A 17,651-nucleotide genomic window follows, 5' to 3' on the forward strand; every position below is an offset into this window, starting at 1 on the left:
TCCGGGCGGGAAAAGTTGGGAGGGGGGGATGAAGAACCCGGAAGTACACCATCTTGCCTCGGTTCGTCCAAACAGTGGCCAGTGTCTGTGGGCTCGGCTACTCGGGAGGCTGAGGTGGGAGGGTCCCTTGAGCGCAGGAGTTGGAGGCTGCGCGAGCTATGATCGCACCACCCTGAGTGACAGAGTGAGACCTTCTCTATAGATTAGATAGATAGACAGACAGACAGATGATACATAAAGGTCCTTGGGTCCTCTGCAGTGCAAAAAAATCCTAAATGCACAGGTAAAGTCTTTATTTATTTATTTATTTTTGAGACAGGGTCCTGCTCTGTCAGCCAGGCTGGAGTGCAGTGGCACTATTTCGGCTCACTGCAACCTCCGCTACTCAGGGTCAAACCATCCCCCTGCCTCAGCCTCCCACCTAGCTGGTACTATAGTTGTGTGCCACCACATGGGGCTAATTTTTGTATTTTTTTATAGACAGGGTTTCAACGTGTTGCCCAGGCTGGTCTCAAACTCCTGGCCTCAAGCGCCCTGCCCGCCTCAGCCTTCCAAAGTGCTAGGATTACAAGTGTGAGCCACCACGCCTGCCTAGGTCAAGGCTTTAAAGTCAGCATTTGAACACCTTGTTAGAGTTCAATTCTTGTTACTAATTTTCTCACATTTACAGGACCATTTACACTAAATCTAAAGAGTTACTAATGATCCAATGTTGAATGAAACTACAGAAATCCAAATAATACTTCCAGTTAAAATCAGGCCAAAACCCACCATGGGGAGAGTGGAAGGACATTGGTTCTCATGTCCCCAATGCCTATATTATGCTTGGCACATAGTAGATGCTCAATAAATGTTTGTTGCTTCGAAGACCAACACAGAGCATTCACATTAGGTGAATAAGCACACTCTGGAAGAATTGAAAATATACAATATAATCTGTGAAATATTATAAAATTGGGTAGATCTCTACTGCAACAGTAACCAAATATTTATAGGCTAGCTATATAAGAGAAGCACACATGTTGGAGAGAATATTTCATTTGACAGGTAACTTAAAGACAGCTCAATGTCTTTAAAAGATATCTGGCAGAAGAGTAGTCTCAGGTTCAGGCCCAGCTCTACCACTTATTTGTGGGTTTAACATTGACACTTGTTGGCTCTCTGCTTCAGTGAACTCCTCTGTAAAGTGAACATGTTGGGCAGAATAATCCTTAAGTTGCTAAGTTCCTTCTATTTTTTGACAAAAACAGAAATCCCAAATAAAGCATGACCTGGAAGGCATGATCAGGAATGGAATAAAGGGAAAATGGAGAGCAAAAATGAAGTAGGAATGAACTTCTGAGATTATAGCCTAAAGGCTCTGGGGGACAGGAATCCAACAGCAAGGTCCTCACCTTGGATATACAATAGAGATTTCTGTTATTTTAAGAGCACTTACAAGGAATTCGAGAAGTCATTTTAGTCCTCTCCCCTTCCCACAAGAGGAAGACTAGAACAATGTAGAAGCTGAGAAGATGAAAAAACTTGTGTTTCCAATGAGACAAGAAAGCACTTTGTGAACTGGAGAAATACTAATGTTATCATCAAAGTGAACATTCTGGTTGCAAATAACAGTGAGTGGCTGGGCGCACTGGCTCCTGCCTGTAATCTCAGCACTTTGAGAGACGAAGAGAGATGGATTGCTTGAGGCCAGGAGCTCAAGACCAACCTGGGCAAGATAATTGTCAGGCCTCTGAGTCCAAGCTAAGCCATCATATCCCCTATGACCAGCACGTATACATCCAGATGGCCTGAAGCAACTGAAGATCCACAAAAGAAGTAAAAATAGCCTTAACTGATGACAGTGTACCATTGTGATTTGTTTCTGCCCCACCCTAACTGATCAATGTACTTTGTAATCTCCCCCACCCTTAAGAAGGTTCTTTGTAATTCTCCCCACCACTGAGGTTTAAGAAGGTTCTTCATAATCTCCCCCACCCTTAAGAAGGTTCTTTGTAATTCTCCCCACCACTGAGAATGTACTTTGTGAGATCCACCCCCTGCTGGCAAAACATGGCTCCTAACTCCACTGCCTATCCCAAAACCTGTAAGAACTAATGATAGGTGGGGCACGGTGACTCACGCCTGTAATCCCAGCGATTTGGGAGGCCGAGGCAGGCGGATCACGAGGTCAGGAGATCGACACCATCCTGGCTAATATGGTGAAACCCCGTCTTTACTAAAAATACAAAAAATTAGCCAGGCGCTGTAGTGAGCGCCTGTAGTCCCAGCTGCTCCGGAGGATGAGGCAGGAGAATGGCGTGAACCCAGGAGGCGGAGCTTGCAGTAAGCTGAGATCATGCCACTGCACTCCAGCCTGGTGACAAAGTGAGACTCCATCTCAAAAAAAAAAAAAAAACTAATGATAATCCCACCACCCTTTGCTGACTCTCTTTTCGGACTCAGCCCGCCTGCACCCAGGTGAAATAAACAGCCTTGTTGCTCACACTAAGCCTGTTTGGTGGTCTCTTCACATGGATGTGTGTGACATTTTCCTGAAACCCAGGACCGGAGGACTCCTTTGGTAGACTGCTCCCCTGTCCTCGCCCTCACTCCATCAGAAGATCCACCTATGACCTCGGGTCCTCAGACCAACGAGCCCAAGGAACACCTTATGACTTTCTTTTTTTTTTTTTTGAGACGGAGTCTGCTCTGTAGCTCAGGCTGGAGTGCAGTGGTGCAATCTCAGCTCACTGCAAGCTTGGCCTTCAGGGTTCACACCATTCTCCTGCCTCAGCCTCCCGAATAGCTGGGACTATAGGCGCCCACCACCATGCCTGGCTAATTTTTTCTGTTTTTAGTAGAGACAGGGTTGCACCATGTTAGCCAGGGTGGTCTCGAACTCCTGACCTCGTGATCCACCCGCCTCAGCCTCCCAAAGTGCTGGGATTATAGTTGTGAGCCACCATGCCTGGCCACATCTCATGAATTTCAAATCAGGTAAGCAGTCTTTTCACTTTCTTCTCCAGCCTTTCTTGCTACCCTTCAATCTCCCTGTTCTTCCAACTCCAGTTCTTTTTCCTCTCTACTAGAGACAAAGGAGACACATTTTATCAGTGAACCCAAAACTCTAGCACTGGTCACGGACTCAGGAAGACAGTCTTGCCTTGGTGTTTAATCACTGCAGGGACGCTTGCTTGATTATTATTCACCCACACTCCATTGGTGTCTAATCACCGTGTGGACGCCTGCCTTGGTCATTCACCCACATTTCCTTGGTGGCAAGTCAATTGCGGGGATGCCTGCTTTGGCTGCACACCCACATTGCAGTCCAGGGCTGCTCACCCACCCTCTTCTCCGTGTCTCTACCTTTCTCTTTAAACTTACCTCCTTCACTATGAGCAAACTTCCACCTTCCATTCCCCCATCTTCTCCCTTAGCCTGTGTTCTCAAAAACTGAAACCTCTTCAACTCCTTCCTGACCTAAAATCTAAGTGTCTTGTTTTCTTCTGCAACACTGCTTGGCCCCAATACAAACTCAATAGTGATTCTAAATAGCTAGAAAATGACACTTTTGATTTTTCCATTTTACAAGACCTGCATGATTTTTGTCGAAAGATGGGCAAATGGGTCTGAGGTGCCTGACATCCAGGCATTCTTTTACACATTGGTCCCTCCCTAGTCTCTGCTCCCAATGTGACTCATCCCAAATCTTTCTTCTTTCTCTCCTGTCTGTTCCTTCAGTCTCCACCCCAAGCTCTGAGTTATTTGAATGCTCCTTTTCTCCAGACCCATCTGACCCCTCCCCTCCTCCCCAGCCTGCTCCTCACCAGGCCAAGCCAGGTACCAATTCTTCCTCAGCCTCCGCTCCCCCACCCTGTAATCCTTTTATCACCTCCCCTCCTCACACCCGGTCCGGCTTACAGTTTCCTTCTGCGACTAGCCCTCCCCCACCTGCCCAACAATTTCTTCTTAAAGAGGTGGCTAGAGCTGAAGGCATAGCCAAGGTTAATGCTCCTTTTTCTTTATCTGACCTCTCCCAAATCAGTTAGTGTTTAAGCTCTTTTTCACCAAATATAAAAACTCAACCCAGTTCATGGCCTGTTTGGCAACAACCCTTAGACAGTTTACCACTATAGACCCAGAAGGGCCAGAAGGCCGTCTTATTCTCAATATGCATTTTATTACCCAGTCTGCTCCGGACATTAGAAAAAGCTCCAAAAATTAGATTCCGGCCCTCAAACCCCACAACAAGACCTAATTAACCTTGCCTTCAAGGTATACAATAATAGAGTAAAGGCAGCCAAGTAGCAACGTATTTCTGAATTGCAATTCCTTGCCTCCACTGTGAGACAAATCCCAGCCACATCTCCAGCATACAAGAACTCCAAACACCTGAACCGCCGTGGCCAGGCGTTCGTCCAGGACAGCCTGCCCCAGGATCTTGCTTAAGTTCCAGGAATCTGGCCACTGGGCCAAGGGATGCCTGCAGCCCAGGATTCCTCCTAAGCCATGTCCATCTGTGCAGGACCCCACTGGTAATTGGACTGTCCAACTCACCCGGCAACCACTCCCAGAGCCCCTGGAACTCTGGCCCAAGGCTCTCTGACTGACTCCTTCCCAGATCTTCTGGGCTTAGCAGCTGAAGACTGATGCAGCCCAATCGCCTTGAAAGCCTCCTGGACCATCACAGACGCTTTGGGTAACTCTTACAGTGGAGGGTAAGTCCGTCCACTTCTTAATCAATACAGAGGCCACCCACTCCACATTACCTTCTTTTCAAGGGCCTGTTTCCTTTGCCTCCATAACTGTTGTGCGTATTGACAGCCAGGCTTCTAGACCCCTTAATACCACCCAACTCTGGTGCCAACTCGGACAACATTCTTTTATGCACTCCTTTTCAGTTGTCCCCACCTGCCCAGCTCCCTTATTAGGTCGAGACATTTTAACTGAATTATCTCCTTCCCTGACTATTCCTAGACCTCATTGCCACCCTTTTCCCCAGTTCAAAGCCTCCTTCACATCCTCCCCTTGTATCTCCCCACCTTAATCCACAAGTATAGGACACCTCTACTCCCTCCTTGGCAACCCACTATGCACCCCTTACCATCCCATTAAAACCTAATCACCCTTACCCCACTCAATGCCAATATCCCATCCCACAGCACGCTTTAAAAGAATTAAAGCCTGTTATCAGTTGCCTGTTACAGCATGGCCTTTTAAAGTCTATAAACTCTCCTTAAAATTTCCCCATTTTACCTGTCAAAAAAATGGACAAGTCTTACAGGTTAGTTCAGCATCTGCACCTTAGCAATCAAATTGTCTTGCCTATCCACCCCGTGGTGCCAAAGCCATATACTCTTCTATCTTCAATACCTCCCTCCACAACTCCTCCATAACCCATTGTTCTGTTCTGGATCTCAAACTTGCTTTCTTTACTATTGCTTTGCACCCTTCATCACAGCCTCTCTTCGCTTTTACTTGGACTGACCCTGACACCCATTACGCTCAGCAAATTACCTGGGCTGTACTGCTGCAAGGCTTCACAGACAGCTGTCATTACTTCAGTCAAGCCCAAATTTCTTCCTCATCCATTACCTATCTCAGCATAATTCTTCATGAAAACACACGTGCTCTCCCTGCTGATTGTGTCCGGCTAATCTCCTGAACCCCAACCCCTTCTACAAAACAACTCCTTTCCTTCCAATGCATGGTTAGGTACTTCCGCCTTTGGATACCTAGTTTTACCACCCTGACTAAACCATTATATAAACTCACAAAAGCAAACCTAGCTGACTCCTTAGATCCTAAATCCCTTTGCCACTCCTCTTTCCATTCCTTAAAAACAGCCCTAGAAGCTGCTCCCACACTAGCTCTCCCTAACTCATCCCAACCCTTTTCATTATACACAGCCAAAGTACAGGGCTGTGTGGTCAAAATTCTTACACAAGAGCCAGGACCGTGCCCTGTAGCCTTTCTGTCCAAACAAATTGACCTTACTGTTTTAGGCTAGCCCCCACATTATTCCTGATACCACACCTGAGCCCCATGACTGTATCTCTCTGATCTACCTGACATTCACTCCCTTTCCCCATATTTCCTTCTTTCCTATTTCTCACCCTGATCACATTTGATTTATTGATGGCAGTTCCACCAGGCCTAATCACCACTCACCAGCAAAGGCAGGCTATGCTATAATATCTTTCACATCTATCATTGAGATTACCACTCTGCCCCCCTCCACTACCTCTCAGCAAGCCGAACTAATTGCCTTAACTTGAGCCCTCACTCTTAGAAAGGAATTACACGTCAATATTTATACTGACTCTAAATATGCCTTCCATATCCTGCACCACCATGCTGTTATGTGGGCTGAAAGAGGTTTGCTGACTACGCAAGGGTCCTCCACCATTAATGCCTCTTTAATAAAAACTCTTCTGAAGGCTGCTTTACTTCCAAAGGAAGCTGGAGTCATACACTGCAAGGGCCACCAAAAGGCATCAGATCCCATTGCTCAGGGCAATGCTTATGCTGATAAGGTAGCTAAAGGAGCAGCTAGCATTCCAACTTCTGTCCCTCAAGGCCAGTTTTTCTTCTTCTCATCAGTCACTCCCACCTACTCTCCCACTTAAACTTCCACCTATCAATCTCTTCCCACACAAGGCAAATGGTTCTTGGACCAAGGAAAATATCTTCCAGCCTCACAGGCCCATTCTATTCTACTGTCATTTCATAACCTGTTCCATGTAGGTTACAAGCCACTAACCCGCCTCTCAGAATCTCTCATTTCCTTTCCATCATGGAAATTTATCCTTAAGGAAATCTCTTCTCAGTGTTCTATCTACTATGCTACTACTCCTCAGGGATTATTCAGGCCCCCTCCCTTCCCTACACATCAAGCTCAGGGATTTGCCCCCACCCAGGACTGGTAAATTGACTTTACTCACATGCCTTGAGTCAGGAAACTAAAATACCTCTTGGTCTGGGTAGACACTTTCACTAGACGGGTAGAAGCCTTTCCCACAGGGTCTGAGAAGGGCACTGTGATCATTTCTTCCCTTTTGTCAGACATAATTCCTCAGTTTGGCCTTCTTGCCTCTATACAGTCCAATAACAGACTGGCCTTTACTAGTCAATCCGCCCAAGCAGTTTCTTAGGCTCTTGGTATTCAGTGGAAACTTCATACCCCTTACCATCCTCAATCTTCAGGAAAGGTAAAATGAACTAATGGTCTTTTCCCAAAAACTCACCAACCAAGCAAGTAATTACACTGAACCCCCTTGGGTACTCTCTAATTGGATGTCCTGGGTCCTCCCAATTCTTAGTCCTTTAATACCTGTTTTTCTCCTTCTTTTATTCAGACCTTGTATCTTCCATTTAGTTTCTCAATTCATCCAAAACCATATCCAGGCCATCACCAATCACTCTATACAACAAATGCTCTTTCTAACAACCCCACAATATCACCCCTGACCACAAAATCTTCCTTCAACTTAATTTCTCCCACTCTAGTTTCCCACGCCACCCCTAATACCGCTCAAAGTAGGCCTGAGAAACATCACCCATTATCTCTCCATACCACCCCCCAAAATTTTTTTGCCACTCCAACACTTCACCACTATTTTGTTTTGTTTTTCTTATTAATATAAGAACACAGGAATGTCAGGCCTCTGAGCTCAAGCTAAGCCATCATATCCCCTATGACCTGCACGTATACATCCAGATGGCCTGAAGCAACTGAAGATCTACAAAAGAAGTGAAAATTGCCTTAACTGATGACATCCCACCATTGTGATTTATTTCTGCCCCACCCTAACTGATCAATGTACTTTGTAATCTTCCCCACCCTTAAGAAGGTTCTTTGTAATTCTCCCCACCCTTGAGAATGTACTTAGTGAGAGTTCCACCCCCTGCCTGCAAAACATTGCTCCTAACTCCACCGCCTATCCCAAAACCTATAAGAACTAATGATAATCCCACTACCCTTTGCTGACTCTCTTTTCAGACTCAGCCCGCCTGCACCCGGGTGAAATAAACAGCCTTGTTGCTCACACAAAGCATGTTTGGTGGTCTCTTCACATGAACATGCATGACAATAGTGAGACCCCATCTCTACCAAAAACACAAAAACTTAGCCAGCCGTGGTAGCACAGGCCTGTAGTCCCAGTTAGTTGGGAGGCTGAGGCATGAGAATCGCTTGAACCTGGGAGGTGGAGACTGCAGTGAGCCGGAATTGCCCCACTGCACTCCAGCCTGGGTATCAGAGTGAGACCTCGTCTAAAAAAAAAAAAGAAAAAACAGTGAGCAACAAAAAACTGCAAGTTTATTAAGTATGAAACTGGGATTTATTGTTCTGAGGATGAAATGAGTTATTACACATGGAAAGGGTTTTGTAAAATATTAACTATTTATACAAGGTATAAAGCAAGTGGCCCTTAATTGAGCTCCTTGAAAGTAGCAATCATTTCTTAATCTCCTTTATATTTGCAGTACTTTGCATAATACCTGACACAGACATTTAATACAGGTTTATCTAATGAATTGTTCAATAAACATTGAGTTATCTCTTATACATTTTCTAGATAACAAAAAGTATCTTTAAGAATCAAACTTTTTAATTAAGTGTTTTTGTGGAAAATTTTTCAATTATGATTTTCATAAAATCCTTGTCATTCTCAGATAATATGAAAATATTTGGGATGAGAATATTTAGAGAAATCAAATAGTTTGGAGAAATCGGTCAAGACTGCATTCTGCATTTATAACAATATCTGAAGAAAATAGTAAAAGCCCCATTAAGAAGAATCTTGGAGGGAAATGAAAGTATTTTCAGTAATTGAGGTGATTTTAAGCACATATGCAAAATAACTTTCACATTTCCAAAGAGAATCAAAGGTATGTAACAAGGCATTTAATAGTAGTTGCTATAGTAGCAAAAGAAATATTTGGTCTATCCATCAAAGTGCCGCCACCACACCCTACTATCTAGTTTTGGTGATTGTTTCTGATTATTTTATTTTATTTGAGGGGAAGATGGAAAGGGGATAAGAAGAATAAAATTTGAGTCATGGGAGAAAATAAGACCAAGCAGCTATATCTGAACCCATCTGTCCTCTGGAAAAAAAGAAAGAAAGGATAGATATCTGCCCTGCAAACCAGCTTGAGGGCTCATTAAGGAAGTAAAAGAGTAACAGATGACTCTTCCTTCTGGTACAGCTCACATGAAGAGATAATATTTAACATCCAGAAGCTGGTGGAGGGCTGAGGGTGGGGAAGCAAGCCAAAGCTGAATACACAAACAGCTATATTTTCACAGAATAATAGACAAACAATATATAAACAATGTAAGCATCATGAAGGACTATGCAGAAGATACAAAAGTATCCTCCACAGTTAAAATGCTTTACCCAATAAATTGTCAGTCCCTTGAGAATAGAGACTATCTCAGTAGCCTCAGAGCCTACCACCACTCCTGGAACATGGCAGGTACTCAGTAAATGGTAGGAAGGTGTAAGGAGCTGCCAGCCACAACATAACTATCCAAAGCCTGAATCCAGACAATTTTAAGGGTTATTGCACCCACTTCCTTAGCTAAGTATACAGATGCTGAACATAATCTCATCTTCTTTATGACTAGTTCAGTATTGCCATTTTAGGTATAAATTCTCTTCTGCCACACTGATGTCCTCCAAAATTCCTGAGGTGGGTAGGAGTAGTTTGCTTTTTCACTGCATTCCCCTAGGAATGCTCTTTCTGATTGTTGCAGTTGGGGTTAACTTTTATCAACTTCAGAAATGTACTTTGGCCATTAATATATAATGCATATTGACCTACTCTATTCCAGGAAATGTGTAAGATTTCTACATAAGTTATTAGCTCCAAAAGTCATGGAATCATAGAATTTTGGAGCTAGAATGGGTCTTCAAGATAATCTAATCAAACCACTTCATTTATAAGTAAAAAAAAAACTGAGGTGAGGGGAGAGGCTGGCCCAAGGTCACACTGCTGATTAGTGACGGGAGTAGCACTGGGATCTGGCTTTCCTGACTTCCTATTCACTGCTCTTAATACCATGCTCTTTGGATCTCACTCCTCAACAGTATCCATAATAGTGATAATATTTCACGTTTTTATAGTGCTTCATAGGTTTCAAATCACTGTCACCCAAATTTGTTCATCCTGCTAACTATGAGAGTAATAATAATCATCACAAGTAGCACTGGCTAGGCATGGTGACTCACACCTATAATTCCAGTACTTTGGGAGGTCATGGCAGGAGGATCACTTGAGGCCAGGAGTTTGAGACCAGCCTGGGCAACATAGTGAGACCCCCACCTCTATAAAAAAAAAAAAAAAAAAAAAAAACCAGAAAAATTAGTGTCAGGCATGGTGACATGTGCCTGAAGTCCCAGCTACTAGAAAGGCTGAGGAAAGAGAATCGCTTGAGCCTAGGAGTTCAAGGTTGCAGTGAGCCATGATCGTGCCCCTGCACTCCAGCCTGAGCAACAGAGAGAGACCCTGTCTCTAAGAAAAATAAACAAGTAAGTAAATACGTAAATAAACAGTAGCACTTACTGGTTATTTTTGACAAATCAGTCACTAAGTGCTTTTGCATGATTTCATTAATCTACCCGATAGTTCTATGACTAGGATACTATTATTTTTGCTCTTTTATACATCAGGAATGTAGATTTAAGGAGGTTAAGTAACTTGCCCAAGGCCACATAGCTCGGAAATGGAGCAGTTTAGAATCATCCTAATTGCCTGATACCAGAGCCCCTACAACAGTATCCGGCTGCCTACTGTGCTTTCCCTGACAAACGCCCCCGAGAGCAGACAAAGAAGGTATTATACAACATATTTTAAAGCAATCCTTTGCTTTGCCGTTTTAAGCCTCATTTTATAGGAATTTTACAGTCATTCAAGCCTAGAAAATAGATTAATTCCCTGGAGGAGAGAATAGAGAAAGCAGCCTCCAGGGACGCCTGTAGTTAAGGGACAAGAGCAGGAAGAGAAGCTAACGCGTAATTAGGGGTTGCTACACTATTCCATATTACCATAAGCTTGAAAATACACTTACTTCATTTAAATGTAAAGTATATTGTGCAAGATTAAAACTGATTATGTAAAGTTGTTTTCATATTCACACACTCACAAATATAATTTCAATGAAACAATGTGCTGACAGGGTTGCCTGGTTACCCGTCATCACTTAAGCAGGTACCAGCAGGCATTTGGGCTGCATTCCTGGCACCAGATGGGCCAATTTGGAAGCAGTAGTGACCTGGGCAATGGCTGTTGTGGCCCTTAAAACCAACCACCAGGATTAAATGCAGGGAACTGTCTTCCACCTTGAACCATCATTATCAATTCAGTTGACAAATTCCCAAGCATTCTGGCAACCTTATGAAGCTCTTCCAGCTCCCACCTCCCACAAAGGGAACAAATTATTCCCTTCCATATGTCACCCCAAAGAACTTTGTACCAACCTGTAGTAGCTTGCTAATCTCAACATTCAGGTGGTATTTATCTATTTACCCCCACAGCTAAGCTGTGAGCATTGTAGATAATTCCAACGATAGCATAATGAAGTGAAAAGAATTTGGGCTTTGGAATAAGATGTACCTATGTTTAATTCCTGAGTTAGCTGCTTACTCACTGTGACCTTGTAAAAGTTATCTAGCTTCTCTGAGCCTCCATTTCCTCATCTTTAAAAGAGGCATAATAAGTCTGGCACAGTGGCTCATGCCTGTAATCCCAGCACTTTGGGAGGCCGAGGGGGGGTGGATCAAAGGTCAGGAGTTCAAGACCAGCCTGACCAACATGGTAAAACCCAGTCTCTACTAAAAATACAAAAATTAGCTGGGCATGGTGGTGCGTGCCTGTAATCCCAACCACTTAGGAGGCTGAGGCAGGAGAATCGATCAAACCTGGGAGGCGGAGGTTGCAGTGAGCTAATATTGTGCCATTGCACTCCAGCCTGGGTGACAGTGAGACTCCATCTCACCACCAACAAAAAAAAAAGGCATGAGAGGCTGGGCGCAGCGACTCACGCCTGTAATCCCAGAACTTTGGGAGGCCGAGGTGGGTAGATCATTTGAGGTCGGGAGTTTGAGACCACCCTGACCAACATGGAGAAATCCCATCTCTACTAAAAATACAAAATTAGCCGGGTGTGGTGGTGCATGCCTGTAATCCCAGCTACTCAGGAGGCTGAGGCAGGAGAATCACTTGAACCCAGGAGGCAGAGGTTGCTGTGAGCCGAGATCGCGCTATTACACTCCAGCCTGGACAACAAGAGCGAAACTCCATCTCCAAAAAAAAAAGAAAAAGCATAATAATTCCCACCTCAGGTGGTGGTTGTGAGAATTAAACAAAGTAAGCACATTTGTGGCAACACCCAATCTATAGCAGCTTTTGTTATGAAGGCACTGTTCCTGCCCTTGAGCCTCTCACTGTCTAGTGGAGCGAAGTTTGCATAAAGAGGCATCCCACATGCCTGTGATGTGTCCTGTGATGAAGGGCTGCAAGAGGGGATATGGGAGCAGAGAGGAAGGTCAGCCTACCCCAGCCAGAGAACATCATTTCAGAAGAGCCTCAGAAAAGAAGAATGAAGAATTACCCAGCCAGAGGCCACAGCTAAATGTGTCCCAGGCAAAGGAGTACACATGACAGAACATGGCATGGTCAAGGAATTGCAAGTGGTCGTTTACAACTGAAGCTATGGTTCGAGCTGGAGAATGAGGAGGGATGAGGCTGATGTAGAAAGAGCCTAGGTTTTGGAGTTCCAGCCGTCAGGAATTCCAGCTTCTTCACTCTCCAACCACATATCCTCAACAAAGTGACTTCTTTCTCAGTCTCGGTTTCCCCATTTGTAAAATGATGGTGATTATATGAACTAATGTATGTAAAGTACTTGGCACAGAATATACATTGTTTAAATGATAACAAGCACTCTTTAACTGTGTTTATCTAGGATACATTTGGTGGTTGGTCCATCGTATACACTCATTTTTTATTGAATCAATTGAAGGGGGAATGGGTGAATCATTCACTTACTGCATATTTTTTAGACACTCTCTGTGTGCCAGTCACTGTTCTAGGCAATGGGGACACAGCAGCTAACAAAACAGACAAAAGTCTCTGCCACAGTGGGACTTACAGTTCATGAATTGAGATGGGAAAGGGGACACAGGTGTCCCTGAGGGGACAGTATACTTCATGGTCCCTGTGTCTTTATGATTCTCTGATGAAAAGCTAATAAACTGACAAGGCAAAGTTCCCAAGAGGTCTGGATGTTAATTCCACTTCATAATAACAATGAGGAGGCTCTCATCCTCTCCCTTAATCGCTTCTCACTTATCAACCCCCAGCTTCCTGTTGTGATCCAGGGGAACTGGTGAGTTGTGTTGTTTGTCAGGAAGAAATGTCAAGGAGAGCTCAAGTCATTATTGGGCTGTAGTGTCTAAAGCGATGGCAAGAGGAAATAGGAAAGCAGCGCACACAAAAAGGCTATGGAGAGGGAGATTTGCCTATCTCAGCAGCCAAGTGATAAATGAGCTCAAATGCCTTGTGATGATGCACGGAGGTTTCATTTCAGCAGCAGGATAATCATACTTCACATGTGTGTATCTCCTTAGAGAAAGGGTTCACCAGGGGGATCTCATTTAATCCTCAGAAAGATTCTGTGAAGTAGGAATTAACCCCATTTAATCCCATCTCTCTCCTGTAGGTTAACTCCTCCCTCTCCATTGTGGCATATAACGATGCCCCCGTTTCAGTCATAAACAAAAACAACAAAAGGCTTCCTTCATTACTTATCCCTGTCTAGCCATCATCTCCTCCTCACAGCCAAGTCCACCAAACATTAAGAATATGCTTGTTAGCTCCATTGCTCCCCTTCCATTTACTCATCCTACTGTGATCAACCCCCAAAGGCCACTGAAATTGTTGTGACTTCCCATATGCCGAGTCCAAGGGATGCCCGCCGGTCCCTATGATAGTTGGCTTCTTTAGCATTCAAAGCCATTCTCTGCTCTTTCTCCTCCTGCTTCCGAGCCTGCTCCTTCTCAGTCTTGTCCTCAGCTTCTTCTCCTCTGTCACACCTTCATACTGTCGATCGGGGTTCTTTCTACCACCCTTCCGTGTGTGTGTGTGTGTGTGTGTGTGTGTGTGTGTGTGTGTGTGTGTCTCCCTCTCTCCAAGTGAACAAGATTTCTTTAAAATCCTGCTCAGGCTTCTGATTTGTGAAACCCTCCCTAGCGGCAGTCCGACCACCTCTCACCTGCTCACTCTGCTGCCCCACCTTGAAAACACATGCACTTTGAAAACACAAGCCCTTTCTCTTGCTTTCAGTGGCTCCTTCCTAGCTTCAGTAAAGCTCACATCACACTGTGCTGTGACTGTTTGTGTATATGCCTTCCCTAGGAGATTATGAAAAACTTCAGGGTCAAGACTGTGATTCGCTATTTCTGTATTCTCACTGCCTGGCTAGGTACCTGGCACATGGTAGACACAGATTTAGAGGTGTTTGGTGAATTCTTAAGAGTCAAACCAAGAGCAATTGATAAAATGTCAGTGCCTAAACCCCAGTCTCTCTACCTCAACCCCAGTGAATTCTATAAATTAAGGGGCAAGATGGAGGGAAGGATTTCCTTTTCCTCACAGATACTGCCCCAGCTACCAGGTGTGGAAGGATTGTTTGGCATTTGTAGCCTTCATTTTGCATACCCCAGGATAAGAGAAAAAAAAAAAGACCCACCTCCCCTCTCTTCCTCGCAGCGGACAGCCGGCACCATCACTTCCTGTGAAGCCAGGAGGCAGGAAACATATCCTAGCTCCTGAAACTCCCAATTTCCCTCAGGTTTCCTCACAGACCCAGGGGTGGAGAGTGTTTTATTAAGATGCCTTTAGCCAGGCTTGCCCTGAATATGATCTCTACCATCCTGAAGTAATACTCCTGAAGAAACCTTCATAAAGTGGTCAGAGATACACCCGGAAGGAAGGAAATTTTGCCTTTACCAGGAATAAACAAGCCTTCCAGGGAGAGGCTCTGAAATCAGATAATGTGTGCATTCAGCAATTACAAGTTGAAGTTCCACCCAAATACACACAATCAAAGGCTTTAACCAAGGCCATCATTACTTGTGCAGGGCCTTCCTGCTGTTTGGGCAACATTTTAGTGCTTCAGTGAAGCAAGAGAAATGTCGTCAAAGCGAAGAGGTACTGATAGACCCATTCGGCAGTGCCTTTTCTTGACCTGATGATTCACTTCACCTTGTCGTTTATAATGCTGCAGCCTGGGAGGGAAAGAAGGAAATGAAGAGGAAAAGAGTGGGCCGTGTTGTGCATGTAATTTGTTTCACCATTTCAGACGGCTTTTTAATGAGCTTTCTCATTAAGGGCTCTGTGAGTCTATGCTTAAAGTTTTCTGGACAAGCAAATAAGCAAGACTGAAATCAGATGGCATCAGCCCAGCACCTCATAGTTTGTTTCAAAGCTACAGTCATGGAGAATGGGGGAGCTTTAAAAAAACATTATTTGTGAGAACAGAGATTTGATAACTCTTTTGTCTTAAAACGTTTGAAAATTAATGATGTGGTCTTAACTAATCCCCATGAAAATTCCAATGTTCATCAAGTATTAGAATTTTAGAGTGTGTCTGTGATAGCATTTCTCTATTCAGCTGGTTCCCATGGAGAGAGGTAATTGTCCTGTGCTATCCTAGCCCTGGGTTCATATTTCTGGTAGAGTACCCATCACATTGCATCAGATAATGTCCCCTCTAGACGCTGACCCCTGTATAGGCAGTCAGCCTTACCCAGTCCTCCTTTATACTTCTTGAGCCCAACACAGTGTCCAGACATATAGTAGACACTCAATAAATGTAGCTTTGCCATTTAAATGAATTCATTAGGTACAATTAATACATGAACAAGTACATAAAAGACTTAGACTTGAGTAGTAGACTTCACATCAGGGTAATTTATCACCTCGAAAGGTTCAACAAACATTTTAGTTTCCAAACAACCCCTTAGTAAAGCGGCCGCCTTCATTTAAAATTATCAAGAGGGAGGCCGGGCGTGATGGCTTACCCCTGTAATCCCAGCACTTTGAGAGGCCGAAGCGGGCAGATCACCTGAGGCCAGAAATTAGAGACCAGCATGAACAACATGGTGAAACCCCATTTCTACTAAAAATACAAAAATTAGCTGGATGTGGTGGTGCATGCCTATAATCCCAGCTACTCAGGAGGCTGAGGCACAAAAATCGCTTGAACCCAGGAGGTGGAGGCTTCAGTGAGCCGAGATTGTGCCACTGCCTCCAGCCTGGGCGACAGAGCGAGACTCTGTCTCAAAAAAGATAAAAAATAATGATAAAAAAAAAAGTTATCAAGAGGAAGGAAGAAAAGTACTGGTGGGGATTTTGAAGTGTTTGTTTTTTGTTTGTTTGTTTTGTTTTGTTTTTTTTGTCATTGATGAACACTGTATATTGGGTTTCTGACCATAAATTGGCCCTTTTTATGATTGAGAATGTGATGCAGTTGTTACTGTATTTATCTTTCCAGTGAGTTTGTTAACAGAACATAAATACAGACACATGAAAGTGAATTCTTTCTGTTGCCTATGCTGGAACCAGTTGTCCGGCAAGCCTTCCCTCTGTATGGTACAAAGAATGCCTCACTCTCTATGATTCCAGGGACTTCTAGAGATAATGTACTTTAAAAGTCTGACATAGTGGTGGCCCTGGACTGTTTGCTTGATAAAAGCCAGGCACCTCCCGACCCTTGTTCCAGGAAGAGTACAAAATGAGGAAAGCAGTGCTCTTCATTAGTGCTTTATTGGATTGGAGATAGATGTCAAAAGAGGGTGACACAATCCTCCCTAAAATATTCACTCAGTGTTTCCATCCAGTTTTTGCTGCTCAACATTCTTGTGTGTACTGGACTCATACCAGAGATGTAGACACTGTTTCTTCCCTCTCTCTCTCTCTGTCTTTCTCACCCAAATCCATCCTTGAGTAGTAAGCAAGAAGTACGTGATCCATCCCTAGGAGCAGAAGAATGGGTGTGGGTGTTCTCAGATTACATACCTGGAGAGTTTTTTTCTGATGAGCATCACCTAGTCAGTATTTCACAAAGTATGACCTGAGGACTCTGTGCATCGGATCCCTGAAGATGCTGATTGAAGGGCTTGATCTCCCTGTTGGCTTGGCATTCTGGGAAGGAGCACTGATGTCTATAGTTTTGTCACACTCCCCGGACGATCCTGCTTCCTGCTGAAGTTCAAGGGCCTCTGGCCCTGACTTCTGACCTGGTAGTGCCTTGGCTCACTAGAGGGCACCATGGAACAATGTTTTTCTGACTGCGGGCTTCCTGTTCCTGCCAACCCACCAGGGCCGCGGCGCCCACATAGTTCTGGGCTACAGCTTCCAAGCCCATCCTGGAACCACAGTTTCCTTTAAGAAACTTAGTCCAGTTGCCACATCACCAAACAGATCTAGTATTCATTTCCACAATGGCACTATAATAAATTCAATTTCTAAAGAAAAGTTAGGGTTTAAGTTATCTCGTGTTTATTCATTAAACACAAATTGTGTACTACAGAAGCATTAGGTATCAACAGGATTAATAAAAGAAAACATCCTTCCTACTATCAAGAAAAACCTGGAAA

At 44.1% G+C, this 17,651-nt stretch overlaps 1 pseudogene across 1 annotated transcript in view; it reads right to left on the bottom strand.

The window, feature by feature from the left end:
* Nucleotides 1-17,419, bottom strand: part of LOC111555312 — a 44,595-nt pseudogene extending 27,176 nt beyond the window's left edge. The window contains exon 1 of the transcript XR_002735491.1: nt 17,312-17,419. The product of XR_002735491.1 is annotated as a quinone oxidoreductase-like protein 2 (transcript). The remainder of the gene's footprint in view (nt 1-17,311) is intronic.
* Nucleotides 17,420-17,651: the final 232 nt, after the last annotated feature.

The sequence above is a fragment of the Piliocolobus tephrosceles genome, chromosome 1 (genome assembly GCF_002776525.5).
Source record: "Piliocolobus tephrosceles isolate RC106 chromosome 1, ASM277652v3, whole genome shotgun sequence".
NCBI lineage: Eukaryota > Metazoa > Chordata > Mammalia > Primates > Cercopithecidae > Piliocolobus > Piliocolobus tephrosceles.